At 44.1% G+C, this 16172-nt stretch overlaps 1 protein-coding gene across 1 annotated transcript in view; it reads left to right on the top strand.

Moving 5' to 3' along the window:
• PARD3B (par-3 family cell polarity regulator beta) overlaps nt 1-16172 on the top strand; it is a 538356-nt gene that overhangs the window by 93092 nt on the left and 429092 nt on the right. The gene's annotated exons all lie outside the window — the stretch shown is intronic.

The raw sequence follows: 16172 nt of genomic DNA, 5'->3' as shown, positions 1-16172 counted from the left end.
GGTGTCAGGAGGATTTGGCCCGAGGTGTGAATAGTGCTCTCAGCACAAAACAGGGGCTTTATCATCTGTTCTGAGCATATGATGCAAGACCCCTTTTAAAGCCAAGGAGACAAAATAGGAGGACGGGATATGAAGTGGAATAGTAAACAGGTATCCAGCCCCTGAGGCCAGAACAGATGGACACCCACCCCAAAACAGGAGCCAACACTTTGTGGTGGCTCAGGGAGCAGCTAACCGCAGCCTGTGATATCTTGGGTTCCCAGGAACACCATGAAACACAGATAGTTTAAGAAGAGCCACTTGAAAGTAGTCCTTCTCACTTTTAACAGTGATTCTCTGCCTGCATTGGAGTCAGTGTGGGCTTGATTTTGATATGTTTGATTTCTTGACTTTTTTGTATGCCATTCCTGAGAATATAGCTCAGACTTGTTTTTCAAAGTGAGGGCTTGATTTTTCTGAGTGCTCAGAGCTCTTCTTGACTTCAAGTGGAGTTGTCTCTGCTCATCTCTTTTGAAAATCAGGTCCATCTTATGTGAGCATGTGGTTCTTTTTATTTGTCGCAAAACTGAAAAGAAGTTTTGATAGAAAACAAGCTTTATATCTCCTCTTTCATACAGACAACATGTAGAACTGCCCTTGGGGCTTTGAATATATTTACATCCTTTCACAATTAACCCTAATGGGACAAATATGGCATTTTTTCTTCTCTGAGCAGAAACACTCAAAGCTGCAAAACATCCCCTGTTTAAATAGATCTCATTATATCAGCTACACCAAATCTCTCCTCTTTATATACAGAGGATTAGACTTCTTTTCTCTGTCATGCAACATTAAAATAGGAAGGCATACACAAGGCTGACATGGATTTGACAAAAAATTAATGATTTGTACATCACTTTAATGCTTTAAATCTGCAATTCATGTATGCTAATTAGGTCATAATGGGGCTGTTTGAGAACAGAACTGTCATCAGGCTGCTCTGGCGGCTTCTGGGAGCAGAGATACAGCCCTGCCTTCCACTGGTTGGCTCCTGGAGTCTGTGCTGTAACCTGGCAGATCTATGACACCATTTTTTTCTTGCACAATTGTTTCCTGGATGTGGTGCTTTAATCTATCAGAGTTATGATGGCATATCTCAAATAGCGAGCTCCTGGATCCTGCAATACATCCTGGTGGAAATGGCATGCAGGCACTATATCTCAGTGATTGATTCCTTGATTTTAAACTGTCACACTCTATCTCATAGGGCAGCTGTCAGCTTCCCAGATGCATGAAGTTATATTTATGCAGCATGCTATGAAAAAAAAATATATATAGTGATTTTATTTACAGATAAGTAAGGTTGTAAAACTTAGGAAAAACAAAAGGGGATTCAAAAACATGCCTATATTTTATTTTTTAGCTGAAAAGCCTGGCATATCTCTCTGTTGCAGGAGAACAAAACTGCTCCCTCGTTCAGAGATCTCTTTAGTTTTGCACCAGTGGTGCAAAGACAAAAGCTGTCACAACAGAGAGAGGGAAAGCCAGAAAGCACCTTCACAAATGGGACAACGGGAAGCAGCACATCTTGCAAAATGATAACAGTGGAGAGTATTGTGCTGTGTGATAACACAAGCTGCTGTCTTTGCTGACAGCTGTTCTTTACAGGTTCTAGCAAAGCCCAAAGCTGCTTTGCAGTTTGTAGAAGGGTATTTTGTATGGAAAGTTAAAAAAGCATACAGTAACAGAGGAGAAAGTTATGCCTTCCTGTGAGTTTCTTCAAGGGGAGTGTTACAGGTGTCATGGGACTGATCCAAGCCGCCTGAGGGCAGCTTGAACTTTCAGTCAGCTCTGGATCATAAAGGAGTAGTTTCAAGAGGCATATCACATTCTTTGTTCTAGAAAACTGGAAGGAAGGCTAAGTAGAGGTGAATGCTTAAGAGTAGGGGATTTGAACAATGATTCTGCAATAAAATCTGACAGAAATAATTTGTTAAAAAAAGTGGGAAGCAACAGGCCAAGGTAGCAACTGGATTCTTCTGCCTGTGGTACACCTCTTTTTGACTTCTCTTTTGCACGTTGGCTTCAGTCTTGTTCTCTCATTTCCTCTCTCTCTGTACACACATGCTCACAGACACACACATGGACATCCATTCACTCATATTTATGGTCAGAGCTGTACTTGTGGTCAGTGTGCGTTTTCTAAAGCTCATAAAATCGTGTCCCATTAAGGCATCTACAAGTCAGATCTTTTCTTGGCCTAGGCATCTGTACAGTACCTTGTGTATGTGGGGTGTTCTCATCACATTAACAGTAATAAAGGTGTTCCTCATCCTTTTCTTAATAGCTGTTTTTAAGAAATATAGTCATAAAAATTCATTTTCTTTTGCACTTGGCATGGTCATATGTAGGAGAGGAAGCCCTCTTACAGCATGGCTGTTCTATTGTCCTAGGAAAGCACATTCAAAGCTTATCTTCAAGGCAAAGCAGCCAGTTCATAATCTCACTTTTCATGCAGAGTCAACAATCCAAATGAAAATATAGAAGGTCTGCTGGGAGGTGTGCCTTTCCCATTCAGTAGGCAGAGTGCCAGGCTACATGCTGGATGATCTGAAAAATGCTGGCTTGGCAAATCTTGGAGCAGTCGCCCATTCTGACCACTCTGCAACACTTCTGTGCAAAATGGTAATGTAGACAGTCTGGACTACAGAATAGCTGTAGGTTTTGCACTGTGCCTCAGAGTCCCAACAGAGATTAAAGCTCTCCTGTGGTTGGTGCTGCATACTCATCGCATCGTAAGAGATAATCCCCCTCCCAAAGCTTACAGTCAAACAGACAAGACAGATGAAAGACGGGAAGTAGAAGAGGCACACAGAAGTGAAGTGATTTGCCTGAGGTCACACAGCAGGTCGGTGACAGAGCCAAGTATAAGAAGCCTTGCTACTTCTTGCCAGCATGATGTCCATTGCCTAAAGCTAGAGTACAGAATTTCTCTCAGGCTGAAATGCTCTCAGTCTTCTGCAGGGCTGCTGCCAGCAGCAGTGCTGCTGTGCTGTGGAACAGTAGATGTTACTTTTCTGCAACGCCTTCGTGAAGCTTGAGCACAGGGCACCACAGTGTGCATCTGTTCAGCTGCCCTGACTTTGCCTCATCACTGATCTGACAACCCTATTGTCACACCAAGGGGTAAGCACAGTCCTGGTACGGGACAGACTCTGCGTGCACAATGTTCTCTGAAGGGTTGAGTCATCACTACTAGACACAGAGTTTGCCAACTGTGAGGTGTAATTCCTTTTTTCCTTCCCCCTTATCTGGACTAGCTATGTTTTATTGCTTGGCAAAATGTCTTTCTCATTGTGTTTTTCTTTAGTACTTATTCATGATGCAAAGAATATCTTTCCTTTGCATAGGGAGGCCTGAGACCGCATATGAACTTGAAATATGTTTGTGCAGGGCCATCTTTCAAGAGCTTATAGTTAAGATGCTCTGCCGCTGCTAATCCAGGTCAGAATTGGCTTCCCTGCTGGGGTAAAATAAATCAAACCAAATGCATCTGCAGCCTCATAGGTGTAATTTAGCACAACACTGGGCAGGGCAGAGACAACCTGTCTAATGACTTCTCCAGCTTTCACTAGCTTTCCTGAATGAAGTCTGCTCCTGTCAGTACAAGCAGCTGGAGCCAGGCCAAAGGAAGCAACAGGGAATCCAGATAGAAGGCATTTGTAACAAGTATAGTTCACATTGCCTTTGACTAGTAAGCTGAGGTTTTATGCACATCATAACTGATTTGATGTCTGGACCTTCTCATTCTTGCTTACAAGCTGCATGTGGTGTGGTGCACCAGAGCGGTGCAGCAATATGTACTGACTACATGGAAAGTACGAGGTGTAAAGTGAGAGCAGATAATGAGATTAAGAGGGGGCAGTATGTGTTTAGGAGTAGTCCTAACTTGGGGAGTGGTGTATATGCAATCTTTAGTTTGTGTTTTGTTTGCTTTAGATGGAAATTCCCTCCAGAGTATCCTACTGTAGCACAGTAGGAACTTGTCAACGAGCACATTAATGTGGGATCAATTTTTCCAGCAGTCCTTGTTCTGCTCATCATTTCGTGTGTAAACACATTGAGAGATAAAAACCCCACCTTCCCAGCAAAAGGTAGCAGCTCTTTCTACAGGGACTCAGTGGTATTTGGTGAAGTTTACCATGCAGGACAGGAAATCCATTACTAAAGAGGCAGGGTGTGAAAATGCTGGATCAGTTTCACATCATTTGTTCTCAGCATCATCACTGATGTCCTCAGGGCCACCAGTGTCACATTCCTTGTGGCAAAAGCTGACACCAACATTTCTGAAAATCACTCTGATGCCTGGTATCCAACTGGAGATGCCCTGGGTCTGTGTCCAACAGGTACCAAACACTCACAGCTGCAGGAGCTCTCCCAGCAGCAGCTGCCCAGCACCTGAGACACCCACACCGAGTCACACTTTGCCCTCACTCAGCTTCTGAACTTCCTGTGGGCCCAATTCCAGCTCTTTTAGAAATGCTTTCCCCTGCTCAAGAAAACTGAGGGCCTTTTAATACGTCTGACACTCTGCTTTCTCCTTCAATTTAGCTGCCTCCCATTTCTACACCTCTGTCAAACAACCTCCTCCATATGCATGTTGCCTGTCATCTTACTCAGAAAATGCAACTATAAAGCATAATTAGTATTAATGATGTGAGAGATTGAGTTTCTTATTTGTATTAATTGCTGATTAATGCTTTAAATGTCTCTAGCACTTACAAGGATTTTAAATTAGAAGTATTCCTTTCTGTAGTGTCTTCTCGGAGGGGGGCTCTTACTGACTGGCACCGACTAACCCAGAGCGTGCCGTGAGGTTGTTTATATGTTCAGGTCTGTTACTGCAGAACAGGGAAAACACTGACGGAGCTCGCTTAAGGGGGAAGAATTACTTCACAGCTAGCGCTGCACTGAGCTGTGTGTTTGGATTTTAAATAAAAAATATTGCTGTGGAGCTGGAAAGGTCTCATGTGAGCCCCTTGTTAGCATTGCCAGTCCTACAGGCTGATGCAGGAGGATCTCAGCTTTTGCTATATCTAGGGAGGGGTGAGCTGGGGGTAAGAAAGTCAGTGTTCTTTTCTGTGCTGAAAGAACTTCTGTAAACCAATCTGTAGGCTACCAGGGAGCAGCCCTTGGCTCTGCTTTGACAGCAGGAGGTTGGCACAGCTTTCCTATATGTAGCTTTGATATATTGTTTAAGCATTTAACTTTGTCATGTGTGTCAGTCTTATGAACTGGTGGACCCCAGTTTCTAAGGCCAGCCCTGTGGATAGCAATGACTGCTAAGGAGCCCAGCCAGCCACCTCCTTGGGAGGCAGAAGCAGTCACAGAGACCAGCACAAGAAATATCTGCTTTTTTAAAACCCGGGCCATACATATGAATTAGATCTGTAGGATAAGGATTCTGGCTGGGGGGGTATGTGTGTATATTGATGCAGCTATTCTGCAGGAACACTTTCCTGAGGAGAAAGGGGTATATGCTGCCCATCAAAGGTGCCTCTTGCTTGAATTCATCCACAGGAGAGGTTGTATTGACATAACTATTTCAAGGAGAGCAACCAGTGTGAAAGACTTAAACTGGCTAGGCCTGTACCTACACACAGCACTCATATCTTCTGTGTAGGTATCTGATGGCATTGCTTCCACTGCTGCTTTGCACTTTAATTCAGTTTCTGCATTTTGATACCAGTGTGCAGGTCTCAGCTGGAAGAAGTAAATACTGTTATTCATGTTTGCTCAGCTGGGCTGGTTGAAGAGGTTATCACCTCCCAGTTGTTTGTTATTACACCACAGCAATTCACAGCAGAGTTGGCAGAAAGGAACGTGTGCTGTCAGACCACCAAGGTCAGGGCTGTGTGACACTGCTGGACCAAGAAATTAAATGGCAGAGGCAGAGATTGGCGTTCCCTTCCAGCTGTTCCAGAGTTCTTATCAGAGCCCTACATCCCATCTGGAGGAGGGACTGAGCTTAGGAAAATAAGTTTGAAATTTCCGTGGAGTCTTAGGGTAAGAATGCATTTAGTGGCTGTACCCCAGAAGGAGGGTGAGAGCCTGCAGGAAGGGGCAGTCTCTCACTTTCTGCTCCCAGCCGGGGCAGGAGCCATGCAGGAGGGTGGGAGCCATTTCAGGCAGACATTATCCACATAGTTTTATGTTATTCACATAAAAAGAAGCTGTGACTTGCAGGGATGGGCCTTCCCCAGGGTAGGGGTGGCTTTATACATTTACCTTCCCGTAGGTGAATGCTTCCCAGTTTGGGGCAGGGCAGAAGACACAGCCTGGCTGTTATTATGTGCTAAAGCTGGCTACTGTGAAACCACTGTCCTGCACCCTCTGCGTTAACTCAGAGGAGGAAGGTGCAGGGGGAGTTTAACTCTGAGGATGCAAGTGTAATGCAGAGCATCACCTGCTTGCCCAAGTGGTGCGATCTCACTGGCAATCAGGGGTCTCATGAGCTTTCATATGGAGCATATTGCATTGAACCAAACATTTAGGTTTTGTTTTGAAAGCTTGCATGACCTTTAACTTAGCTCCCCAGTGACATGTCAGTCTCTGTGTCAGATTTGTGGCCTTTCTGGAAAGACACTGAACTCTGATTTCAGTTAATCTAAAAAGAGTTTGCTCTTTTTGATCTGATTCGGGCCACTCATGTTGAAAGAGATGTCCCTGTTACTGGCAGTTGTGTGTAGTTCATTTCAGCCCTAGAACAGCCTGGTTCTGACTGGCCTGCAGTGGAGGAGCCCCCCCGGGAGAGCAAGTGCCAGGGGTGCTCTTAGGGGGCTGTCAGAGCGATCTGGCCGCGCTCTGGTCTGCTGAGCTCCTGGCAGGCCTCCGGCCTGTGCTATCTCCTGCAGCCTTGGGATGCCATGTGGCCCTTCCTTCTTGCTCTTATGATTCTTCACAAGGACTAAAATCATACATTTTCCAACCCATTTAACTTTTTACTTCACAGAATGTTTTAAAATAGTGGGGTTTTGGCAGGCTCACAGTTTCTAAATTCTATAAATGAATCGTCCTATTTTTAAAAGCTTTTGAGCTATATAAACAAGACAAATGGACCAAAACCCACAGGCGTGCATGATATTTAATGACAGGAGCAGCACACTGTGTGCAGACTCGACTGTTTTAAGACAGTTAAGATCCCAAAGTTCGTTACATTGGGTAAAGTCTGGTCTTCCCCTCACAGCCATGGGGCAGCAGCTCTCCCCTGCCTCCCCGTTGAGGATGGGCCCGAGGTGGCTGTTGCACCCTGCAGCGGAGATGCTGCGGCCCCACTCCTCCTCTATGTGGCCAGAGCATGTCAGCCGCTCAGAGGAGGCTCTTGTCTGCACATCCCAGCCTGTGGCTCTGGGATGTGCTGCACAGCCTCCCCCAGAGATGGTCACATTCCTGCGCTCCAGGCTGGGTTCATGCAAGCTGTACACTGGTCCATAGGCCCTTGGCAGTGCACATGGGTTAAAACGCCCATTAATGTGCACAGAATTATGAGGGATGTGGGGTTGTTTGGGGTCCTTAGTTACATATTTGTCTCACCACTTGGCAGCAAGGATGAAACGCACATTTGCAATGAAGAGGGGGCTTTTTAGCAGTGTGTCTTGAGCTGTTAAGCTGACTGTCATCTGAACCCTTTGACCTCCTCTGTGACAGCTAAGGGACAGAATAATTTCCAGTGTTTTCCTAAGAGGTCCTGGGTATCATACAAACAGTTGGGGTTATACCACCAGAATGAGAGTGTGCAAATCTTCACTGAAAGATAGGCTTCATTATAATCAGTGTGTGACCGAGAACAGATCTGGGGATGGATTACATGCCCTGATAAGGACAGACTAACATGGGCCACAGTGGCCCCCAAAACAAGCAAGCAGTGGGATTGTGCTTCTGCAGCTGTGTCCTCCCCAGAAGCACTGAATATTTCTGCTCAGGGCCTGAGGGCGCTCTGCAGCAATGTGTGTCTTGAGCCGTGATTGCAGGGAAGAGTCCAGAATGGAGAGACTGTGGTGATGTTTACCTTTGAAGTGACCTGCCTGAGGGGTGGGAATTTGTTTGGGCTTTCTTCTTCCCTGAGTACCTGTACAAGCATCTTTCTTTTCATGCACTGATAGCATTAATGTGGCAGCCTCCTCCAGCTGCAGCATGTGGGAGGTTTGTTTGTAGAGCAGCTAGACTACATCAGATTCTATCTTAGGTTCACCACATCATGGGACATTTGCTCCAGTTCTCTTCTGCTCTCCTCCCTTCCCCTGTACAACCATGCATAAAGAGGATCCTTGTGCTGTTGCAGAAGATATTCTGACCATACCATGAGAAGGCTATGCATTTTGCCCTGGCTTGCTGGCAATGTTTTAATTTATTTGAAGAAAACCTCCTTTAATCCTTTTAGTAGTGACAAGCTGCTAAAAGTGTTTCTACTGGACTGATTTCATCCAGTAGCTATGAGAGAACACTGAAGAACACTCTGCAATATCCCAGTTGAGCCATTGTTTGTGTGATGTTGACACCATCAGCGAGTGTAAAGAAAGCAGGAAATTCCACACCTAGCACTGGAAAATAAAGACTGTTGGATGACAATTTTCTGGCCATTTAAGAACAGATTTGTGACCTTTTTTATTTTTCAAACAAGAGCTGGTAGTTGGGGACTTGTTTTTCTTTTTCATTTCAACTATTCAGTAGTTACTATTGTTTTCATTGAGCATGTGTATGTGTGTGTGTTTTATAGAAGCAGCAAGCAGGGCTTCCCATGGGCCCATTTCTTCAGTCCCTCCTTTTGCAATGTGACTAGACTTCACGTTCTGCAATGAATTCCTCAAAACATACACAGTCTGTGCAATGCTGACTTCATCAGTATTCTGCATTTTCATTGGTAAGCCCAGTGCAGCCTGCCCACGAGCTTAGTGCAGCTATTACAGAGGAAGAGGAGAGGAAATGCCAACCAGTCCAAACACAGAATATTGAAAAGGTCAACATAGTAGAGCATGCTGCTATGATTCATAGAGACTTTAAGAGTCTAATATTTCATCTCATGACAAAGATTGTAATGAGAACTGAAAATGGCACAACATTAATTCATCTTTGTGACAAACACCATAATGAGAGTGGAAGTGTACAAGCTTCAAACATTCGTGTTAGCGATCTGTGGTCCTTGTTCTGTAACAGGACACAAACCCCAACTGCCCACTTAGAAAGCTAAAGCCAACAAAACTTCTACAGCTACTCTGAACAGCCCTAGTACATGTTCTGATGTTAATGCAAGCAGAGAGGCACAAGCCTGCCAAAAGCAGGAAAATGTGGATGGACTGGGCAACCAAATCTGTTGTGGGTTGCCCAAGCACATGCAGCACACAGGCACACAGTTGGTCGGCTACCATGGCATGTCCATGCAGAGCTGTGTGTGTGTATTTGTACAGTTGTATAACAAACATGCTCTTTGCACAGGCTTATTTCTACAATGGTAGAAACTCCCTGTAGATACTGGGAGTTGGCTGGAGACAAAGAAGATAGGCTAGATGTTAGCAATAAGTTCCTTATTTTCTGCCTCTGACGGGTCCTTTTAAAATGGAGGGGGAGAAGATGTGTGTGTTTAGAAAATACTTCCACTTACTACATATTTAGTCTGCATCTCCCACGTTATTGTAGGGTCAGGGCAGGTTGAGCAGAGCGTGAGTTGCAAGTTTATTTTTCCTTCGTGTTGGTTTGCTTTAAAAAAAAAGAAGGAAGGAAAGAAAAAAGGAAAGAAATGGCATATGGACAGTGGCAGCAGTTGTTGAAAATGCTCAAATTCATTAAATAAACAGGCATGTATTCTTTATTATGGTGACACAAGAGGCTATGATTTCATACTTCACTTACTGGCCCTGTGCACAACCTCTGGCTTCAGCTCCACGGGCTGCTGCACCATGGTGAGCCATTTGTCTGGGTAGAGGGCCCCTGAAGGTCCCCCACAAGGCTTCCAAGTGACCCATCACTTTGTATACCTCAGCCTGTGGCTGCCCTTCTTGATCCCCTCCCCTGAAGAGGCTCAGTTGTGATGAAGTGCCGCGCACCCCATGCTTTGGATGCTTTCAGAGGGCTGGCCCAAACCGCAAGAGGGTCTTGTTGATCGCCTTTTCCCTTCCTTTCCCCCATGCTTGCAGTTGCAGAACTTCCTTCAGGCGATGGAAGCAATTTACTTGCTTAAGTAACATTAGGAAAGTATTTAACGTATATTTAACAGTGTCACAGTGCAATTTAGCAGCTGGAAACACAGAGGAAATCAGCACCATGTGACATACCAGCTCTTAATGGGCCATCCCCAAGTGCTCCATGGAGCGTAGTTTAAGAATCAGTGTCTTATTCCATTTTTAAAGAAATCCATATTAATAACGTACTCCATCTCTCTCACACACATGCATACAAATCCAGGGAGATGTGTGTTTCACATCGCAAACTATATAAACAGAAGATGTGTTAGCCACTAATGAAGTGGAGCTCTGGGAAGGACGGCAGCAGCTGTTTAAAAGCACACAGTCACACTACACAGCATGCTGGAGTGGGAAGTGAAGAGAAATATTGTATCAGGTTGTAACTACAGGAGGAATTTAGATAAGCAGAAGGAATTTAGAAAAGCAGAATGTGATCATCCACACTGAAATTTAATTAGACCTCCAGAGCTTCCACCCTCTTACAAAAGGTGTCACAGGATTGCCAGCAAAGGCGAGCAGTTACTATTCTTCTGCTTGGCAATGTACAAACACACAAGATGATATAATTTATATCCTGAAGAGTTAACAGTTTAAAGCCCCCAATTAGGGTGTCAGGAAGGAAAGGGGAACAGAGACAAGTGGGGAGAGGTGGGCTGGGAGGAGGGAAGAGCGTGTGGTTAACTGATGGCTCTGGCCTTACAGAGTCTGTCTGCAAAGCTTGCAAATGTGTGTGTGTGTTTGCAGGGACAGAGCTTCCTTGAAAATAGGCTTGTGAAAGATGAGCTAAAACGGGGAGGGAAGGGAAGGTCAGGGAACGGTGGAGAACAAACACATATATATGAAATGTAGGTTTTCAGGGATTTTGAAGGTTGAAGTCATCTGAAAAAATGTATCACGTTAAAGAGGCAACAGTCCCATGACTGCTGAATCCTGCCCCAAGCAAAGGGGCAGAAGCAGGCAGAAGGATGGAAGGTAGGACTCAGCCAAAGTGAACTGGAGGTGAATAGAGATCTGCAGTCACATATCCACTTATTTGTAATTTCCCTTAAATGTTCCACTTACAGATGGATTATATTCTCTAACACCACGCTGAAACTTCAGCAGCTCCAGGATTTAGCTTTCCTTGGAGGTCTGCTGCTCAAGCTGGGGCAAATGTGCTATGAAGTCAAAATATTTGAGGTTGAAAACCTGGCCCTCACTGAAGGTGGTTTTAAAGCTCTCTTTGACTTCATTGAAGGCCAGTTTTCACCACTGGTTCTTTTATGAGCCATTTTAAACTTCTGTGACATTTTAAACTGATTATTTTGCAATTGGTTTCTGAGCATCTCTTTCATGCTGGAATGTCACATTAATTCATTCTTAATTGATCCATACGCTTCCAATTTTCCTAATCCAAACAAGTCTAAAACTTGAGTGGTCTAGATAGTATCTTAAAGTTTATTACTGAAGATATAGTTTCTGTATTTTAAATTCCCTTACAGAAGTAAGAAACAGCAGCTTTTTGTTAAAAAAAAAAAAAGTCTGGACAGAAAGGTATGTTTGCTGGATTGTACTGTTTTTCCAAAGACAGTTATTTTAACTCTGGTTATTTAAACTGCATTTGATCCCAGAGGATGTAAAGATGACTAAGACACCATGGTTACTTGATTTCTGCAAGCTGTAGTTGCTTGCCAAAATACAGTTGGAAGGATTGCTATTTAGCAGAACTATTGTTAAATGCTGTGGTCTTCTTTTTTTTCTTTCCTGAACAATCTTAAATATGTCCATAGTGATTAAGAATATTCAGGCTCCTACTGCATGGCAGATATATAAAATTATAATTTATATTCTCATTTGAAATTAAGTTTTAGTGGAAAATGCCTATCAATCTTACTTAGAGAAAAGAAAGATTTTTTTCTACAGCTTTATAACTGTTACAATATGCCAATATGTTTTACTTCTCATTCTAGGGAAATAGGGCTTAAAATGTAGAGGGTGTTTTGAATTTACAGTCTCTGAAAGGATAAGCTCACGGTTTATTTTGTGTCAGTAATGAACAGAAAAAAATTGCTTCTCATACTTCCATTTGGCACTTATTTTGTATTTTCTGCAATTAAAGTGGGGTTATAGTCAAAGCGACTCTAAAAATGACACATTTATCCTCTCACAGAGACTCCTGTATCAAATTTCCTCTGATTATAAATCAAGAGATGATTTCTCTAGCTGTCAGCACTGCAAATTCATCTTGGGATCTCAAACTGCAAGCTGCATTCTTTACACATATTACACCATCACTCGTAACAAAGACCCGGGAATATGGATGTGACTGACTATGCAAGACTCAAAGTATAGTCCAGTCCTCTCCCCCGTGGCATGGCTGGGGGCACACCAGCACGGGAAAGGGTCTGACATAGCCACGGGCCGATGCTCACCCACGCTGTTCTTCTGTAGGCATCCAGGATAAGCTATCCAGGGTGGGGGCACTGAAGGCTAACAACATCCACCGAACGAGATGGGTAGTGATGCAGCCTACCCTGCAAAACACGGCCCTTCATCGAAACGCTCACAAAAGGGATGTCCAGGCTTTGGTTTCAGTTCAGCTCTGTCTTGCCTTTAAACAGAAAAAAAGAGATCCCAGCATCTGTTTTGCCGTTTCTCACGCTTCTAAGCACCTGCCCAGCTTTTCTTTTTGGCTGTGTTCAGTTAGAGATCTCCTGTTGCTTGGCTGTGCCCGGCGGAACAGAGCTGCCCTTGTTGGTGCTGCAGGCACAGTCGTGGCACAGGCAGCAGCACGGCACGGGGCAGCAGCCTGGGACTGTTCCCAAGTGCAGAAAATGCTGCCTTCCCTTTGCTAGCGTGATTTACACGAGTGGAGGTGTACCTCTCTTGGTCCTTGTCATTTTCTTTCTTTTTACACCTCTCTTTTCCTGTGTCATCAGCACCACAGAGGGTTGCTCCCCACGCTGCCTGGCCCCCCCAGGGCCACCCTGAGCTCTGTGTGGTGGGGTTAGCCTCGTTTCAAAGACGTGGGGGTCACTGACATCCTTGCAGGCTGCTGCCATTCCTTAGGGAGCTCTGCCTACAGGCACATGAGTCAGAGCCCAGGGATGTGGGATGTAGGCCACCCACGTGGTTTCTCCAAACTTGCAGTCCATAGCACAGTGAACTCCGACTGGCTAAGAGACCAGCAACTGTGTTGTGTCAAGCCTATTTATCACCAGCTACGGGTGTGGGAGTCATTTAGCTTCACGTTTTATGTAGCAATTCAGTGTGCTGCCATCTCACCGGCCCGCTGAGACATCTTGAAGCTAATTATGCTCATTCATTAAGTACATACTGCCATGAATATCTCCTTCATGCTAGAGCAAGGGTAGCGCAAACTTAGTTGGCAAGTGAAATACAAAAATGGTTATTGTTGCAGGAGTGCTGGCACAGGAGAGAGATGTTAACCTGCATACGGACTCAATAATAAATGAAACATTTGACAGAAAAATGAATTGGCGATGTTCTTCCATCTTTCTAAAAAACTGACAGTGTATCCCTACAGCCATGGAGTCCACAAGCTGACAGTTACAAAGAGGTTTTGTGAGCAAACTAATATAAACAGTGTCAGCCTGGCATTAATTCCGGCGTTCCTTTTCTGGGCAGTTTGTAAAATCTAATCAATGGGGCATTTTTCAAAAATCTATGAAAATTGTGAGCCTGTAATTGTGCCTTCCTAAAATAATAACTGGGAACCTGGCAGGGGAGGGTGAAAGCTGCACAATGTGCCTTTCTTGTTGGCTGCTGCTGGAATGTGTCTTGCAAGCACAAGCTTTTCCCATTACGCAATAGTCCTGTGCAGAATCTTGAGTGATACAATGCTCGTAGGAGAAACTGGAAACTTCAGTTCCACTTTCCCTTCTCAATTCCCACAATACATATAACATTAATAAAAAGTTAATATAATGACTGACTTTCTCTTTGCCTTTTCCCCACATAGTTTGACTGTTTATTTACATATTTTCCTTTTATCTGAAATTGTATGGCAGGCTCCACACATCTGAAGATGGGCTGGTTCCAGCCTCCCCATGCTTGAACTGCCTCTTGAACTTTCTCTGATTACATCATTATGTATAATGATACATTATTAGTGCCATCAAGGCATGCAGAGTTGGTCACAGTGCTTACACTCTAAATCTGACAGAAGCAAAAAAGAGGGCAATAGTTTAAATAAAGGGGGAAGTGGAGATGACATTGAGGAGGAAATTGATTGCAGAAAGCTTTATGAAATGAGCACTTAGATGAAAGAGGGCTCTGGAGGAGAGAAAAGAGCTTGTTGGACTGGAAGTTGAGGCTGTTCCAAAATGAGGCCCCTATTCAAGAAAACGTTTCAGTTCAGGGTAGTGTGTAAGCGTGAAGTCAGATATTTGCTGGACTGGTGCACATAGACGTTAGGGAGGCATATATATAAAGGCATGATGAGTTGGAAGAATCAATAGGAATATAAGTACAGGAGAGCAAAGAGGCCTTGCAGCTCGTGTTCAACAGGGCCAAAGTCAGCAACGTAATGCGGTGCATGATGGGGAGAGCATTAGGGATGGTCAGACCAGAGGTGCAGAAAAAAATGGCTATTTCAGTGAGAGGACTTGTAGGGAGAGGTGATCTCTTCTACTAAGTAAGTCAGTATATTGCTGGGGAGGGGGCAGATGAACTTCTGAGTACACAAACTTTTCTCCAAGGCTTTAGAGTCACTGTCTGGAGACCTGACCAAGAAAAAGATGCAATCAAACACCTTTTCCATTCTCACAGATTTTGAACTCTTCACTTCCTTAAATAAATGACTTCTTGCTCACATCAAGGTGCAGAGCGTGGACTTGAACATGAGGCTTTGGCACACCAGAGGGATGTCCTAGCCACAGGTCAGAAAGAGAGGAGTGATAGCAGCAAACATCTTCACCTACAAGCACGAACACACCAGTATTAAGAGATCTTGCAAATCCAAAGCCTCTCATTTGATTTTGCATGTTTCTGCTTAACTGAATTGGAGCTTTCCAGACAGCCTTATTGTGTTGTATGGAGGAACAAACAGGAGGAACACAACTTGGAGAAAAACACAGCTGAACGTTAGGAGGAAGGGAGCAGTGTGGGTAGGAACAAAGGAGATGAGAACAGAGATCACCTGATGGGCATAAAGCTAATTTAAGATAAAGGAGACAATCTGCTCGTTTCCTTTGCCATACGTTTATAGTTTGACGGTGGAGTCTGAATACACAACATCTGCCATACTAGCATTAACTGTTATATTTTTATCTGTCTTGTGACTGCTGTATAATAGGAGATTTATTTGATTTTTAAAAAGATGGATGATCTGGAAGGAGGGAGTAGGCTGTTGACTAGACACAGGACTCTCAGTTGGCAGTGAAGGCCTCAGTATTCTTGACTGTAACAGATAGTGCCTGCTTCAAGGGCCATGTAGCATAAATATGTAGGAAAAATGCCTGTGAGTACAGCCTTTCCTCCACAGAAAAAAAAAAAAAAAGCATTTAAAACTTCTATCAACCTTTCATTTGACTGAGATAGAGCACAGTGAGAGAAAACATCTTCATCCCAATTTCTGGCCCAATCAGAGTATATTGCCCACGTGTGTGTGTGGTTCCTATGGTATATCTTGCTCAAGGTGCAGGAACGTGGTTGAACAGCCTCGTATTCTATACGACACATTATTTTATCTGAATATTCTACTGAATAAATGTAACTTGGGGATAGTCTCATCACATAAAAATCATCAGCTCTTGTAAAGCTGGCTTTAATACACGACTGGGTAATGGCATCTTCACCTGATATTGCTAACCTGCAGGAGTGGTTAGCTGTGCACACCTAACCCTACCCATGCTGAAGGAGCATCACCTTGCCTAAGTGGTGCAAAACCCTGCAACACCGTGTACCCTTCTTTCAACCTCCCTTCAGGTCAACCTACCATCGTGTGCACCGAGC

The sequence above is a fragment of the Anser brachyrhynchus genome (genome assembly GCF_964034855.1).
Source record: "Anser brachyrhynchus genome assembly, chromosome: 7".
NCBI classification, from domain to species: Eukaryota; Metazoa; Chordata; class Aves; order Anseriformes; family Anatidae; genus Anser; species Anser brachyrhynchus.
This window is presented reverse-complemented; position numbering and strand designations above follow the sequence as displayed.